This window comes from Panthera leo, chromosome D1, assembly GCF_018350215.1.
Source record: "Panthera leo isolate Ple1 chromosome D1, P.leo_Ple1_pat1.1, whole genome shotgun sequence".
NCBI lineage: Eukaryota > Metazoa > Chordata > Mammalia > Carnivora > Felidae > Panthera > Panthera leo.
In genome coordinates this window covers 9,123,539-9,136,981 of record NC_056688.1, presented here as the reverse complement: position 1 = coordinate 9,136,981, position 13,443 = coordinate 9,123,539, and the positions used below count along the sequence as shown (strand labels likewise).

General features: G+C 43.8%; 1 pseudogene; it reads left to right on the top strand.

Moving 5' to 3' along the window:
- The first annotated feature begins 966 nt into the window (after positions 1-966).
- Positions 967-1,836, top strand: LOC122200367 (annotated as a pseudogene).
- Positions 1,837-13,443: the final 11,607 nt, after the last annotated feature.

The following is a 13,443-nucleotide window of genomic DNA, read 5'->3' as shown; positions in this document are numbered from 1 at the left end:
GCAGAATTCCAAACGGAAGGAAATGGTAAAGAGAGTAGACAGGCTGCAATGTGCCAAGTCCTAGGATGTTGCCAGACAGACACTCATGAGTGAAGAATTATTGCAGAGCCACAGATCCCCACAGAAATGTCTATGCTCACAGTTTATCGACTTCAGAAAAACTCGTTGGTTTTCTGATGCCCAGACTTTTGGAAGGAAGCATTATATCAGTAAGATATCTATATGGATTTGGGACCATAGAAGACACTGACTGAATTGTTTTTCCCCTTATCTCATTTTGGGCATTATGCAGATAAGAACACTGAGTCTGCAGATGATCCTGATTTAAGCACCCACTAGCTGTGTAATCTAAGACCAGCCACTTAATCTTTTTGAGCCTCAGATTCCTCATTTGTAAGATGAGCAGGATGATGTTCATGCCACAGTATTAAGATCAAATGGTAAAGTCTGTTGTCCTGCTTTTTAAAAAACTGTAGCAACTTGTACAAGTGATAGCTTGTTATGATTGCTATAATTTCTTGGGAATGTATCTGTTTTAATTCATCTGGTTAGAAAGGGTGACAATGGGGCTTAGGAACCTACTGGCTATCTCTCTGTACCTTGGACATTGGTCTTTAGAGATGTGGAAAAGGATGCTATGTAATTCATTCTTCAAAAATTGTCTGATTCCCTGGTGACGTGCTGTGGGACACACAGTGATGAGTAAACACAGTCCCTCTGCTTTGGGGGCTTACAGTACAGTGGATAAATGGATGGATAGATGGATAGATAGATAGATAGACAAACAGATAGATAGATAGATGTGGAGATCGACAGAGATAGATTGTCGATGTGGGTATGGAAGCAGATGTAGGTGGAGCTGTGGATATAGATGTAGATGTAGATACCGAATGCCCTGTCCCACATTAATTTTGCTGATGAGTGGCCTTTGCAAATAAAGCTTTGGTCTCCACTACTTTGATGACAATGGACGTGGCTATGAGGTTGGAAAATGAGGGTTTCAGCCAGAAAAACAGGTCTATCGACAGTCATGCTTGACTAAGTACTTGCTAGGTAATTTCTTTCATAGACATTTGGCATAAGAGTTCTTCAAACTTTACTGAAAGCAGATAAAAGGTAGTTCCCTCACTACGCATATAGGAATCTGTCCCACTTTTGTCCTGGTTAGCGAGCGCAGTATCATAGAATCTTGGATGTAAAAAGGAAAATCATTTAAAAGACTAGAGGACAAAATCTAACATTTTTACCTTATGAGTTTTTCCTAGGGTACTTGAAAAAAATAACAACGATGTGGCCTCCCGTCTGCTCTGCTTTCCCTCGCCTTTGAAGAGAACAGTCACCACAGTCATGGCAGGGATTTTGCGCTCAATAGCTCAATAGTTCAGAGGCCCCCAGATGGACTCCAAACTGTAACGAAAGGTGTGGAGTCTCTCATTTGTACGGACCGGATTCATCACAAATTTACCAAGAATTCCAGATCAACTATTTCAGCCTTCACCTGCAGATCATGAAAACTATGGTGGGGATCCACAGCACCCTCATAAACTATGTATTGTTACCAGAATAAAGAGTACAAAGAGACGTCCATATTGGGGAAAAGATATAAAGATGCTTGGATTAGAAAAAGCACATACTCCTCAAGTTCACAAGGATATCCCTTCAGGGAGTGCAAGACTGAAAGTGGTTAAACATTTGGTAAGAATCAATCCCCTGAAGGTGCCACAAAGACTTCCGACAGAGGCGGACATGTCTGACGTGTGCATCCAGAGCACTGGGGGATTAGTGGTGTGGTGGCATCTAATAAATCCTGTGGATCAGGAAGCAGTTAAGTCCTAATGCCAGAGCAGTTTCATATGTAGAAATGTAAATCATTTTTTTCTTTAAAAAATTTTTTTTGTAATGTTTATTTATTTTTGATAGAACACAAGCAGCGGACGAGAAGAGGGAGAAGGAGACATAGAACCTGAAGCAGGATCCAGGCTCTGAGCTGTCAGCACAGAGCCCAACACGGGGCTCAAACTCACAGACCGTGAGATCATGACCTGAGCCGAAGTTGGATGCCCAACCGACTGAGCCACCCACGCGCCTCTAAAAATGTAAATCATTTTTATTTAAAGACAGAAAGTGTTCGCATTAAAATATATTTTAAATACTAACCACTTGCTAAAACAACAACAACAACAACAAGATTAATTCTTATTTTTTTAGGTAGTGGTGTCATTTGGCACTATGTATTTGAAAGCACCCTTTGGAAACACAGACCTGGCTTTACAGACCCTAAAAAATGATCCATTTCTTTAACAGACTGTATTCACATTAAAAGAAATAAACTTCAACAGAATAAAGACTGGTTGAGACACCAAGGATAAAATAATCTGCATTTGTTAAAACATCTTATTTTTATGGCAAAAAAAAAAAAAAAGGAGAGAGAGAGAGAAAGAAAGAAAAAGTCAGGCAAGATAAGATTTAGATTTCTGCCCTTCAGCAAGACCCAGCACTTTGATTAACCCCACCTGGAGAAGAGAAGGCTTATGAGGATCTTGAGTTATCCCCAGCGAGACACTGTGTACAAGATGTGATTTTTGGGATCTGTAGACAAAGTTTCTGTGAATTGGCTCCCACGTGTGCTAACTAGCTTGCCAAATGGTGAAGAAAAAAATCCGCAACATTTACCTTTGATTTGGGGATCTTTGGGATGTTTTCTCTGAATGAAATAATATCCCATCTGGGCATTCTGGATACTACAGAATAAAGTCAACCATTTAACAAAATAAGTGGGGGGAAATATCATGAAGAAAAATATAAATATATGATAAAGTTGGGAGTAGGGTGAGTGAGTGAAAAAGGAAAGTGTGCATATGAGCGGACACAAAAAACAGCCACCTGTAAGCACGTAGGTTTGTCTCTTCCCTTCCCACCCCAGCCCCACAGACGGATCAGGGATCGCCCTCTTCGAGAAGAGCACTGAAATAATTACACAAAATGTCATCACTGAGGGGAAATTTAGAGATCATCCGGTCAAAGGTTTGTAAGCTCCGTTGTTTTTTTTTAAAGCGATGGACACTTTTCTTCAAACGAAATCTTACATGGAAGCCCTACGTGTACATGAAATTGATCAAAATAGAACTTCTCAGTTGAAGCAGGGACTCAGAGCCTCACTCAGATTATCCTCACCTCTGCAGAAAGCAGGACACCATCACATATTTTGAAAACCACACATCTTCTCATTTTATTCATGTGATAGCATGACAGTTAGAGCCCAGAGGGGTGATGGGATGTGCCCAAGACCATACAGCAAATTTGCAGCAAAAATAAGACCACTGCCCCATCTTCCCAGTTCCTCGTTGTGATTTCTTCCCACTGCATCAGTCTGTGTCAGTCTGATCATTATTATGAGGTTTATTTAAACTTTCTGGTGGAAATATTTCATATGTTCCACATAAATTTTAAGTGTTTGAGTACCTGAGCCATGTATTTTTTTAACTGTATCCTTCCTTTGAAGGCTCACTCAAGGCTCTCTCCTCAAGCTCTTTTTGGATATACAAAATTACCAGGAGCCATTTTTAACAAACTTGCTGACATGCATGCCTCCTAAATGGTGACAACAAAGGAGTGGGAACCGATGTTTTGAGGTGGGGCATATCCCATTCTTTTGCTCCCAGTAAAAGGCACCAAAAAACCCAGGTATAATCTCTGAACCCAGTCTTACCCCATCAAACCAGAAGGAAGGAGAGTAGTAACATGAACCACTCCAACTTTCATTCTTTTCCAGGACCGTCTTCCAGTTGAGTTGTGAACTAGCACTAAAATCACCAGCAGGCAGGTGAGCAGCTGGAGATATTGGTATTAAAGAGCCTAACTAATTGGCAAACTAGCCAACCAGACCCAGGATTGTCAAGAATTTAAAATTGCTTTGAAGAAATATTTCTTGGTCATCTGCTCTGCACTGTTATTTTCTCCAAGAAAAGATGAGAGAGAACAGGGATGATATGATTATCAGGCAACACATGATACCCTCCACCATTTTCACCATCTGAGTTACAGGAGAGAAGCACCCACTCAGTGCAATGAGAGAGGGTCCCAATGTGAGAGAAGCATGAGGTCGCAATGCGCAATTCCAGACAATGACTTTGTCAGGATATCCATCTTGTCTTTTAGCGTGACCTGAATTTTGGGACGTGGATAAAGCACGACAAGAGGCATGTAACAACGAGGGTTCTCCAGAGAAACAAAACCAATAGGAGATATTTATTTACAGTCAAACCTTGGATTGCGAGTAACTTGTTCTGGGAGTGTTCTGAAAGACGAGCAAACATTTCTAACAAATTTTAACTTGATAAATAAGTTATGTCATGCAACACGAGTAGTATGTGACACCAAATGTGACATGATCACAACTGAGCCAATGGTTCTTGAAATTCGTTTTGATATACAGCACTTTGGATTACAAGCATGTTTCTGGAACAAATTATGCTCGCAGACCAAGGTTTTACTTACTTACTTATTTTAAGGAATTGGTTCACATGATTATAGAGGCTGAGAATTCCTAAGATCTTCAATCCGAAGGCCTGAGAACAGGGAGGGCTGATACTATAAGTCCCGGGTTGAGTCTGAGTCCACATTCAGGAGATGACTGGTGTCCCATCTTGAAGATCTTCAAGCGGAGAAAGTGAATTCTCTCACGCAGCCTTTTTGTCCTATTGGAGCCTTCAGTGGACCTCAACCCACATAGAGGACAACAATCTGTTACTCAGACCACTGATTCAAATGTTAATCTCATCCAGAAACAGTCTTGCAGATACACTCCAGAAAAATGTTTAACCAGGCATCTAGGCGCCCCCTGACCAAGTCAAGTTGACACATACAGTTAACCATCACAAGGCCTGAGGAAGCAGGAAGGTTCTCAGCAGGTGTGCCCCTGAAAGCGTATCACTACAGACACAAACTGGAGTCTATCTCAGCAGGTGTCCAGAGCCCATTCCGGAGCCCAACATGACTGAGGATGAGGCCACTCCGACAAGCCCTAGACTTGACTTTAACATTCCTCTTGAATGAAGCCATTGTCCATATGGGAAGAAATATAGAAAGGATTAAAAAAAAAGTGTTCTGGAGCATTTTTAGGTTCTTTGGTTAATAAATGTGGGGAGATGTGGAGAGGCAAACTTGGAAACAAGTCTCACAATGATTTGGCAGGAGAAACAGCAGGCTGTTGACAGCTTCTTGACTTGGCTTCAATGGCATAATAAGAGGACACCAGTTTCAGACATTCATCTGCAAATAAGGTCCCAGGGCACAGAGAAGACTGAAAGGCTGACTTTTCTTTAGAACAAGTTGATTATTTGATGTTAATGGATATTCTAACCATTTCTCATAAGAAGCTGCTTCCGAATAAAAGAGCCTAAAGGAGTCTATCCCCTTGCAAGATCTGGCAAGCGATGTAAGGCAGGGGTCCTTCAATGATCATTTCTTTAAAGGGTTTTTGCTGTCCTGGTTTGTCTGAATTGGCCTCTTAGGCACAAGATTTGGCAAAGATCCATAATTCACTCATTTTCCTAACTTGCTTCAAGCAATCATAATTTTCCATTGACCTAGAATTCCTCCAGCTCGGGACAGACCTCAGCCCAACAGAGAACCAGCAGAGAGCCTGAATGCCCACTGAACTGAAAGATTGTTGATGCTTGTACAACACGGATTTGAACTGGGCAGGCCGGCTTACACACGGGTTTTTATTTTTATTTTTTGATAAATGCAGTACAGTAATGTGCATGTATTTTCTCTTCCTTACGATTTTCTTGATAACATCTTCTTTTCTCTAGCTGACCTTATTGTAAGAATACAGTATGTACACATATAACATATGATATACATGTTAGTCAACTGATTATGTTGTTGGTAAAGCTTCTGGTCCACAGTAGGCTACTAGTTAAGTTTTGGGGGGAATTAAAAGCTGTGTGCAGACTTTTGACTGCATGGGGTGGGGGATGACATGTCTAAGCCCCGCGTTGTTCAGGGGGCCACTGTACTACCCCTTTAATGCTGTATGACCAGGTATATTTACACAAGGATTCCCTCTACTTAGTAAACATCGGGTTTTTGACATAACTCATCCCTAAGCCACTTGTCAAGAACCTGCGGCAGGCAAATTTATCTCATAACCAGCTTAAATTGACAATATAAAACAGAAACCATAAAGTCAGTGAAAAAGCCAGACTTACGGGGGAAAGACAGACAGGTCTTTGGTTCTAAACCTGGATATAAGTGAAAAATCAGAATATTAATCGTCTGAAAGGACTACCCTGCCTCCCTCCCCCCTTTTCCTGACCCCTCCAGGATACTCAGAAAGGAAATGGCATGTTTCTGCTGGGTTGGGTGATTGAGGGGAACGAATCTGAATTATAAAGTGTTACAGGCTCTTGGAAGAAGGAAGGTGCTGTCAGAATAAAAGATGCTGTACTTCACTCTCTCTGTGGCATTTGTATATAAGTCCACAGTTTGTGACCTGTTTTATAGTTGGCTGACTGTTCTCTCCTCCCCGCTCTTATTAAACAAAAGACTTGCAGGTTCTGGAAAGTACTGGCTACGATGCAGCCACGCCCCGTCATCCCAGCCGTGCTGTGATGGGCCGAAAAGAGCCCCAGGTTGGAGGCAGAGAGCAGCTCTGGCCACTGTGGGGTGCCTGCGACGGGCTCTGGACAAGGGTGGCCCAGGGTAGCAAGGGAGGCTGCTGGGGGAGGAATGTGCAGCAGCTCCCGTCACACAGGCTTCATCAACTTCTCTTCATCAACTTCTCTTCCCGCCCCCACCTCGCTGAGACTCAGGCCCTCCACTTTCTGTCACCTACGTCTCTCTTCCATCTACGACCAACTTGTCTCTATTTTATCACTTCAGATTCATTCAATACACATTTATTAGGCACCTGCCACCGCTCTTCAGCACACCTCAGTCTACCCCCCATCCTCACTGCCCTCACTGCTCTGGACAAGGGCACCTGTCTGTTGTTCCCAGCGCTCTCTCCGTGGCATCTGAGAGCACTGATCTCGGCACGTTTCATAAAATTTGCTCACCCTTTGCCTTCCTTAATAACCCTCTCCCTTGGTGTTGCTCCTTCCTCCGATGCCTCCCTCTGGGCCTCCTTCTCGTGCCTTGTCCTTTTTCAGCATTCAGTGTGGATATGTCCCCGAGCGACATTCCTAACCCTCTTCTACTTCTACACACTGCCCTGGATCGCCCCATGACTTCCCAGGGTGTCCCCCATCATCTACAATGCAGAAAACCTGGGGGGCCATATCACTAGCCATAATGTCTCTTCTGAACTGCAGACATGTTTCGTCAGCTGCTTGCACAACACAACCGTCTGTCCCAGTGAGTAAGGCTGTGTGACAAGTCACCCCCAAACCGAGTGGCATAAAACAACCATGGATTGGGTCAGGAACTCGGAGCACAGGAAAGGCAGTTGTTTCTGCTGTATGACATGTGGAGCTTCACCTGGGAGAACTGAAAGGCTGGAGTGATTTAACAGCTGAACAATGGAATAACCTGGAAGGACCTCCACTCATATGTCTAGTGGTTGGTGTCTCCATCTCCACGTGTCTGTTGGCTGCGATCTCATCTGGGACTCTCAGTCAGAACACCTACACATGGCTTCTCCATGGGCCCAGGCTTCCTTACGGCATGGCAACCTCACGGTCCCTGGACTTCCTACCAGGCAGCTCAGGGCTCCAAGGGTGGGTGTCCTAGCTAACAATGAAGAAGCTGCACCACCTTTTGTGACCTAGTCACAGAAAGCACTTAAGGTACTTCTGTCACTTGATACCAGTACAAGGTGTCACAAGCCGCCATATTCGGGGGGGGGGGGGGGAGGGGAGGAGACCCCATCTGGTGATGGGGGCTGTGGAAAAGCTGTAGAAGAGTGTGCAGGGCAGAAGATGTGACATCACGCCTGCGTCCCCAGCCTCATAACAGTGCTCCATCCGTACAGATGCATCACAGTGCCACATACACTCTCTCTCCTCCATGCTTTTACACATACTTTTCCCCTGACTGGAGCATCTTCCCCTGTCTTCTAGCTCCCACCAGTATCTGACTTTTCTCTCTCACTGCTCTTTGTCCTTCAAAGGACATCTCATCTCAGATGCCACTCCCTTCAGATCCAAGTTTGTCCTTATAAGAGACGCAGGGTCCACCTCATCTTGCTTTCCTCCCTCCTCCCATTGGTCTCCCTTACTCACTGGACAACTGGATGTGGAGGGACATCCCACGCCCGAGCTCTGAGTCACCTCACCTGAGCTCAAAGTCTGGTTGTGCCACTTGCTGATCCTGTGAACCTGAGCGATTTGCTTAACTTCATAAAACTTTCGTTCCCGCCTCTATAAAGTGAGAAAACGATTCTACCGCCTTTTGGGGCTGAGGGCTAAATGAGATGGTGTAAAGGTATCAGCCCATAATTACTAGCTATTAACACGATCCTCAGAACAGCCGTATGGGTCAAAGATTCATTTGAAGAACATGTGTTTACAGTGCAAACATTGCCCCTCTAGTGCTGAGAAGCTAGATTGCTCAAAAAAGTAAACTTCTTAAGCTATATTTAATGCACAGGCATCTACTGACTCTATTTTTTTTTTAATTTTTTTTTAATGTTTATTTCTGAGACAGAGAGAGACAGAGCGTGACTGGGGAAGGGCAGAGAGAGAGGGAGACACAGAATCCGAAGCAGGCTCCAGGCTCTGAGCCGTCAACCCAGAGCCTGACGCGGGGCTTGATCTCACTGACCGTTAGATCATGAACTGAGTCGAAGTCAGACACCTAACCGACTGAGCCACCCAGGAGCCCCCTATTGTCTCTATTTCTATACTTTGTTGTTTTAATGGTTACACTTAATGTACATTCAGTATTTAGACAGCCATTCTGAAGTACGAGCATTTGTATAGTATGTCCTATATTTGGCACAGCTAATTATTTCTCACCAAACATGCTTTTACTTCCTACTGACGTTAGAGAGAATCTTCTGCTTTTAAAAAGACACCTGCCCTAGTTATTTCTCCTAGGAAGGGTACCTCTCTTTCTGCTTGCACCATGGCCCCAGGAGGGCAGCCAGTTCAGCATAATTACTACCCACATGTGACTTTTCTTCCTCTCTTTGGTTCCACTAACCACTGTGTTCGGTGCTCACCATGCATGGTTTCGTTCTGCTCTGGGCATTGAACATAGGGCTCCCTAAGCTTGCCGTTGGGCAGAAGGCAGGCCCTGTTAAAATATTTGCAATGAAAAGGCACGTTCTTCTGGTGATTTTGAGGTGGTATTTTTGGTTTTGTGGTGATTTTTGTTTATTTCTGTTTTTGTTTTGCTTCTTTTCATTGCACTTTTCTAGCATGCCAGGCAGTTACTGTTTGCGCAATTTGTGTGGACGGACTGTTTGTTTTAGGCATGACCATGCCAGGGGAGAGAAGACCTCAGTGTTGTTCAAATGCCACGCGTAAAATGACCCAAGTTTGAGCAGAATACAGAGAATACACAGGAGCAATGGAGAAAGCAATATCGGGACACAGATATCAGTTGAGCACAGGGATAGAGCCACTGGCAGAATGGAATGAGTCACTTGCCTCAGAGGCGATGAGCTTTCTATATTGGCTTATTGAAGTACTGGTCCATCAGCAAATTGTAAGGAAAATTTAAAAATCCGTGAAAGTTGGATTAAGATACCTTATTCTTCCAAGATTTCATAACAAAATGCCACGAAGATTCACCACAATTGCTGGACAGCACCTCTAGGCTGCACTGCCCGGGCCCTGGAGGAGAATAGATCTAGAAGAGCTATATCTGCAGATGAAGAAGTTAGTGTCCTCCAGTTACTGTGATGGTGAATACTGTGTGATCAGCCCCCCCCCCCACACACACACACAAAGGGAGTCCAGAAAAGTGACATATTCTACAGCTGCTTGAATCTTCACCAGTACATGGAGACTGTCCACTAGAATTCTCTGAACCTGTTCTTTCAAATTCAGAATCATGTTTGTCTCCATCTCCAAAAGTGTGCATTTGGTCCCCTGTCATATCCTTTCAGTATTCAAACTAGAGATGTGGTGATGAGTTAACAGAAGAGGCAAGGCAGGCCAATAAGAACGAATACACAGGAAATTAGAAAAACTGACCGAACAAGTACAGATACACCACGACCTCGTGTCTTTAAAATCCTTAAGACATTCTTGCTGGGAACAGTGTTGGGTGATCTCGGCCTGGAACCTGTGTGCCTCTCGTGACAGAGTCGTCCGTGGTACAAGAAGTCGGCTTCAGAGCTTAAAGCCACAACCCACCGCTGTGCCCAGACATTGGCATAAGAATTTAAACAGTGTTTAAAGGGGGAATATGGTCCCAGGATTTCAAAGCCAAAGAGGAAACAGCAAAATATTTAATTCAATCATTCTACTTTGTAATTTTCAGTTTAAATGTCCCTTTCTCAAATAAACTCCTTCTAGGTTTCTGGACTGGATCAAGTTTCTAGTTGTATGCTCTATGACACAATGTACTTTTACTTTATAGTATTTAATACGATTAGAATTAAAAAGTAGATGATGTAATAAATGGTGCAGTGTCTTTCCCCCACAATCTTTATGTTCCCAGAGGGAAGCAATTGTCTCTCTTCGCTATGTATTCCCATATTTCATTGGAGTACCTGACATTTAAGTAGGTTTTGGATAATATTGGTTTAATAAGTTAGATGAAAGTTAAGCTCAGATAAATTAGCAGTGAAAAATTAAGTGAATGTTACAGCCCGACGCACACCTCATTCCCAGCTCCTAGCTGTAGTTTGCGTGCAGAGAGATAAAAGGAAGGAGAATCAACTGGGGCGCCTGGGTGGCTCCGTTGAGCGTCCAACTTCGGCTCAGGTCATGATCTCACAGTTCATGCGCCAGGCTCTGTGCTGACAGCTTAGAGCCTGGAGCTTCCTTTGGATTCTGTCTCTCCTTCTCTCTCTGCCCCTCCCCTGCTCACACTCTGCATCTCTGTCTCTCAAAAATGAATAAACATTAAATTTTTTTTTGAAAAGGGGGTGCCTGGGTGGCTCAGTCGGCAAAGCATCCAACTTCGGCTCAGGTAATGATCTCACGGTTTCTGGGTTCCAGTCCCACGTCGGGCTTTGTGCTGACAGCTTGGAGCCTGGAGCCTGCTTTGGATTCTGTGTCTCCCTCTCTCTCTGTCTCTCCCAAGCTCATGCTCTGTCTCTCTGTCTCTCAATAATAAATAAACGTTAAAAAGTTTTTTTTAATTAAAAAAAAAAGGAAAGTGAATCAAGGAAGGTTTTCTGCTACCTTGGATTTCCCAAGAATCTAAGAAATACCAAAGTATGTACATTTCATCTCATCTCGGATAGTTGCCATAGTTTCTACCTCACTCATTCAATAAATATTTCTCCAGTGCCTACTAGAGTCAGACACTGAGTTAAATGCTGGACATACAAACTAAGAAAATGTTTCATTTCACTCTGTTTCCCTGTATCCAGTCTGCAGGAGCAGTTTGTAATTTACAAAATCTCTTCACAAGTTAAAGCTTTCAAGCTTCCATGTCTAGAAGTTCATAGAAAAAAATGTTCAGGAAGCATGTAACAAATGGATCCTCTGACATGATCCCAATAGCCAAAGTAATAATCGTTAGCAGGATTCAGGCCAGATATCCTCTATCATAGGTTGGGTTACCCCAGAAGCACAGTCTGAGACAAGAACATGAGGGCCAGGGATGTAGGAAATGGGACAGAAATGGCATATATCAAGCAAGATTCTTCTGTGGGCAACTGGGGCTCAATCCTGCTGGGGAATTCTGAAAACCAGATACAACACATCTGAGTTCTCCCACATGAAAGACAAGAAAATTTGAATATTCCTCTTGAAACTCCCATCCGGTCATTGGCAGAGGGCTGCTTCCTGGCAAATGTCTCCCTGGCCTGCCTTCAGTCAAGGGAAGTCCATGAAGCTCTTGGAATGCACAGGGTGGTGCGGGCTAAGGGCCTCCGGACAAGGTGCTGACGGTGTCGACTGTATTTTCACCTCTAGTCAAAGAAAGTCTCAACATATGAAAACTGAGTTTTGGTCTTCCCTCTTCACTGTCTCTGTTTCCATTCTTCTCTCATCACCCCTGCAGTCCCGGAAAGCTGGCTGGAAATTCATGCCTGGTATGAGAATAAAGACAAGCCTCTGTCTGGGCCAGGGCCCTGTGCTCAATGAATGACAACGACTGGGCAAGGGAAGGTGTGAGAACAACATGGGTACGATCCATTATCTTCATACGCACTCTGTACGGCAGCACATGGATGGAGAACACCTTTAAAATGTAGATTCCGGGGCGTCTGGGTGGCTCAGTCGGTTAAGTGTCCGACTTCGGCTCAGGTCATGATCTCATGATCTGTGAGTTCGAGCCCCGCGTCAGGCTCTGTGTGGACAGCTCAGCACCTGGAGCCCGTTTCAGATTCTGTGTCTCCCTCTCTCTCTGCCCCTCCCCTGTTCATGCTCTGTCTTTCTCTGGATCAAAAATAAATAAACATTAAAAATTTTTTTTTTAATGTAGATTCCAATCACACCACTCTAGGAATAAATCCTTCCCTTATTCCACAAGGCCTTCCAGGACTTGGCTCCAGCCAACCTCTCTGACTTCATCTCCTGTCACTTTGTCCTCACTCACTCTGCGCCAGCCTCACTGGCCTTCTTTCTCCTGCTCGAGCATGCCAAACTTGTTCCTGCCATAAACTCATGCACTTGTGGTTCCTCTGTCTAGAACGCTGCCTCCCGCTTGTCACAAGGCCACAGGGGCTTCATTTACATCGTGGCTCAAGTGTCACTTCACCAAATAAGATGCCCTTAACTGCCTCCAAGTCATTACTTATTCATCAACCCCACTGCATGTTCTCTGTAAGACTTAACACTTCCCAAGTTTTCCTTATAGTTTATTTCTCTCACACACATATGCCCAAACTAGACTGTAAGCTCCATGAGAGCAGGGACTTTGATGTCTTGTTCCCTAAACCTTCACTGCCTAGATTAGCATGTGTTCACCCATGAATATTTGATGAATATGATTATGGCCTAGGTCACTGCCCCTGCTGGAGCACACAGGGAGGTGAAAAGCAATGTGAGTCTAAGAACATCCCTACAGAAATCCCTCTGTCTGGCTTTTATCAGCTTCAATATTCTCCTTTGAAATCAGTGTGCTATATATTGCTATTTCCTTTGACACAGGATAATTGTGTTATTCAGTAACAAGGATGGCTGCTTTCAGCACTCCTATTCAACATAGCACTGGAAGTTCGAGACAGAGCCGTTAGGCAATAAATAAACATATGGTGTCCAACGTGGAAAGGAAGAAACAAAATGATCTCTGTTTGCAAATAACATGATTTCATCTGTAGAAAAACTAAAAGATTCCACAGAAATACTATTATAACTAATAAACCAAGCA